At 52.2% G+C, this 4,095-nt stretch overlaps 1 pseudogene; it reads left to right on the top strand.

The window, feature by feature from the left end:
• The first annotated feature begins 2,224 nt into the window (after positions 1-2,224).
• Positions 2,225-3,830, top strand: LOC141523071 (epsin-1 pseudogene; annotated as a pseudogene).
• Positions 3,831-4,095: the final 265 nt, after the last annotated feature.

Below are 4,095 nucleotides of genomic sequence, written 5' to 3'. Positions count from 1 at the left end.
TGGGAGAAAAGGGGAGGTGGGAGGGATGGGGGAGGGGGAGGTGATAGAAGGGAGGGAAGATTGTGGGAGGGAGTAGTGAGATGCAAAACACTTTCAGGAGAGAACAGGTAAAGGAGAGAGAATAGAATAAATGGAGGTGGGACAAATAGGGTGTATGGAGGGAAATACAATTAGCAAGAGCAACTGTAGGAAAATATTAGGGCGGCTAGGTGGTGCAGTGGATAGAGCACCAGCCTGGGAGTCAGGAGTACCTGAGTTCAAATCCAGCCTCAGACACTTAATAATTATCTAGCTGTGGCCTTGGGCAAGCCACTTAACCCCATTGCCTTGCAAAAACAAACAAAAAGAATATCTAAGAGGAAAATATTAAAACAAGTTTCTCTGATAAAGACCTCAGTTTTCACATTTAGAGAAATGAGTCAAATTTTAAAAAAATAAAAACCATTCCCCAATTGGTAAATGATTAAAAAAGATATGAACAGTTTTCAGGTAATGTTATCAATGCTATTTATTTAAATCATTTTTAAAAATGTCCTAATTCACTATTGACAGAAGAAATGCAGGTTAGAATAGTTCTGAGGTACAACTTAGAACTATTGGATTGGCTAATAGAACAGAAAGAAAAAATGACAAACTTTGGAGGGAATATAGGAAAAATGAGACATGAATGCATTGTTGGAGGAATTGTGAAAAGATTCAACAATTATGTAGAGCAATTTGAAACCCTGCCTAAAGGGTCATAAAAGCCAGGCCCACCCCTTTGACCAAGCAATGAAACTACCAGAACTACATTCCAAGAGATGAAAAACAGAAAGGAAGTGACCTATATGTATGAGGATATTTATAGCTCTTCTGTTGGCAAGGAACGGGAAATTGAGGGGATGCCCATCAGTTGGAGAATGACTGAACCAATTGTTGTATATGATTAAGATGAAATCCTATTCTGTTATAAGAAATGATGAACAGGATACTCTCATTAAAAAAAATTACATCAGCAGATGCAATGGGAAATGTACTGTATACAAGGTAACATCAGTGTTGTGGGATGATCAACTATGCAAGACGTGTACCTTTTCTCTGCAATGCTGTGACTCAAGAGAATGCTGAAGGACTTATGATAAAGAATATTATTCAATTGAAAGAGAGCTGATAGTGTCTGAATACAGATTGAAGCATACTTTTGTTGACATTTTTCTTGAGGTTTCTCTTTTTTTGCAGGGGGGGGAGAAGGAGGTTATATTTACTTTTACAAACATGACTATTGTAATATTTCTCATGACTACAAATTTTTAACATCGAATAACTTGCTTTCTCAAAGAGGGGGAGTGGGGTGGGAGGAAGGGGAGAATTTGGAGCTCAAGGTTCTAAAAGTGAATGTTGAAACTTGTTTTTGCCTGGAACTGGGGAAAAATAAAATGAAATAAATTTTAAAATAGCATGACTTTTACCACCAGAGACTTTATAATAGAGAATTTACACTAAGAAGTTAATGTATAAATATATACATAAATGAAAATATGAGAGAAAAATTTCAAAGTATATGTGTATGCACAAACCAGCATGAGACAGTGTTGTAGAGAGGATATAAAATATAACCCAAAGTTGTTTTACTTAATATTTCATGTGTTCCCCATCTCTTTGGGGAAATAGACAATTGGAGTGACTGAATGTCTCCTGAATACCTAAAGTTCTCAAAGGGCTGAAAGAAGCACAACGTTTGCTAAGTCTTTAGACACCCTGAATACAAATTGAAGCATACTTTTTTTTTGCTTTTCTTAAAAGTTTTTCTTTTTTGGTCTATTATTTTCCTCCACAATATGGCTGTTATGGAAATGTTTTCCATGACTACATATGTATAAAACACATAACTAACATGTATATCAAATCATTGGCCTCAAAGTGGGTGGGATGGGAAGGGAGGAAAGGAGAGAATTTGGACTTAAAGTTTTGAAAATGAATGTTAAAAATTGTTTTTAGCCGCTTCCCCTGCACTCCGCGGTGGCCCCCTGCCCCCTCCCGGGAGCCAGAGCCCCAGGAGCCCCGGGGTGAGCGGGGCGGGGCCGGGCTTCCCCGTCCCCGGACCCCTCGCGGCTCCCCGGGCCGCCCGCGCCGCGGCTCCCCCAGATGCGGTGACTGGCTCCCCCGAGGTGGACGTCCTCCGCTTCCCTGCCCCCCCCCCCGCCTCCCGTGGCCCCGGGGGGCCCGAACCAGCCGCCGCCTGTCGACCTCCTCGCTGCACCTGCAGATGAAGAACATCATCCACAACTACTCGGAGGCGGAGATCAAGGTGCGAGAGGCCACCAGCAACGACCCCTGGGGGCCCTCGAGCTCCCTCATGTCCGAGATCGCCGACCTCACCTACAACGTGGTCGCCTTCTCGGAGATCATGAGCATGACCTGGAAACGGCGCCACGACCCTGGCAAGAACTGGAGGCACGTCTACAAGGCCATGACGCTCATGGAATATCTCATGAAGACCGGCTCGGAGCGGGTGGCCCAGCAATGCAAGGAGAACATGTATGCCGTGCAGACCCCGAAGGACTTCCAGTACGTGGACAGGGACGGCAAGGACCAAGGCGTCAACGTGCCTGAGAAGGCCAAGCAGCTGGTGGCTCTGCCGCAGGACGAGGACCGCCTGCGACAAGAGCGGACCCACGCCCTCAAGACCAAGGAGAAACTGGCCCAGACGGCTACAGCATCCTCGGCAGCCGTGGGCTCCGGGGCACCCCCGGAGGCGGAGCAGGCCTGGCCCCAGAGCAGTGGGGAGGAAGAACTGCAGCTGCAGCTGGCCCTGGCCACGAGCAAGGAAGAGGCCGACCAGCCCCCACCCTGAGGCCCCGAGGATGACGTCCAGCTCCAGCGGGCCCTTAGTTTGAGCCGGGAGGAGCATGACGAGGAGGAGCGGATCCGTGGTGGAGATGACCCGAGGCTGCAGATGGCGAGCAAGGAAAGCAAGAGAGAGACGGAGGGGGGGGGGGGCGCAAGGAGGAGCCATCTCTCATGGATCTGGCTGATGTCTTCTCACGGCCCCTGCCCCCCCCCATCCCTGGGGTGGTCCTGTCCTTGCAGCGGTCCCGCCCTCCGACCCCTGGGGGGGGGGACCCTCAGGACCCCGTTCCCCCCCTCAGCTGACCCCTGGGGAGGTCCGGCTCCCACCCCTGCCTCTGGGCCCTGGAGACCTACCCCACCCCCCGGGCCTGCAGCTGATCCCTGGGGGGGCGGTACCCCAGACCCCTGGCGGGGAGCTGATGGCCCAGGTGGAGCACCACAGTGACCCGGTGCTTCGACACAGAGCCGGATGAATTTTCTGACTTTGACCGCCTTCGGACAGCACTGCCCACCTCAGGTAGCCTCACAGGGGAGCTGGAGCTTCTGGCTGGAGAGGTCCCGGCGCGGAGCCCCAGGGCATTCGACCTCAGTGGATTGGGGGGGCTCCCTGGCAGAGGCCGTGGCAAGCCCCCCACCGACAGTACCACCCGCCCCCACGCCGCCAACACGAAAGACGCCGGAGTCGTTCCTGGGGCCCAACGCCGCCCTAGTGGACCTGGACTCTTTGGTGACTCGACCAGGGCCCTCCCCGCCAGCACCCAAGGCCTCTAACCCCTTCCTGCCAACCGGAGCCCCTGGCACGACCACTGGCCTGTCCCTCACCAACCCCTTCCAGCCTCCGCCTCCAGCCATGCTCACTCTGAACCAGCTGCGTCTTAGTCCTGTGCCCCTGGTCCTGGGGCCCCACAGGCCTTCATCTCACCCATGGGGGGGGGCCTGGCCTGCCTCCCATGATGCCCCCAGGACCCCCAGCCCCTAACACTAATCCTTTCTTCCTATAACCGGGTGGGGGGGAGGGGTGTGCCTGCCTCCTCTCACCCACCAGGAGATCAGTATTGTGAGTGCATGTGAAAGGGGGGGCCCTTTCTCCCCTTCCCCCCCAGCCTCAACCCCAACTTGACCAAGTCACACTACACCCTCTCCCCAGCCCCCTCCTAAAGCTGGAAACAGAAGGGAGGCTGGGCAGACAGGGGGACCCCTCTATCTGGAGGCATTAGATGGGGCTGGGGCACTTGGGCACCCCCTCCCCATTTTTCCCCCATCCTT

The sequence above is a fragment of the Macrotis lagotis genome, chromosome 1 (genome assembly GCF_037893015.1).
Source record: "Macrotis lagotis isolate mMagLag1 chromosome 1, bilby.v1.9.chrom.fasta, whole genome shotgun sequence".
Taxonomy (NCBI): domain Eukaryota; kingdom Metazoa; phylum Chordata; class Mammalia; order Peramelemorphia; family Peramelidae; genus Macrotis; species Macrotis lagotis.
This window is presented reverse-complemented; position numbering and strand designations above follow the sequence as displayed.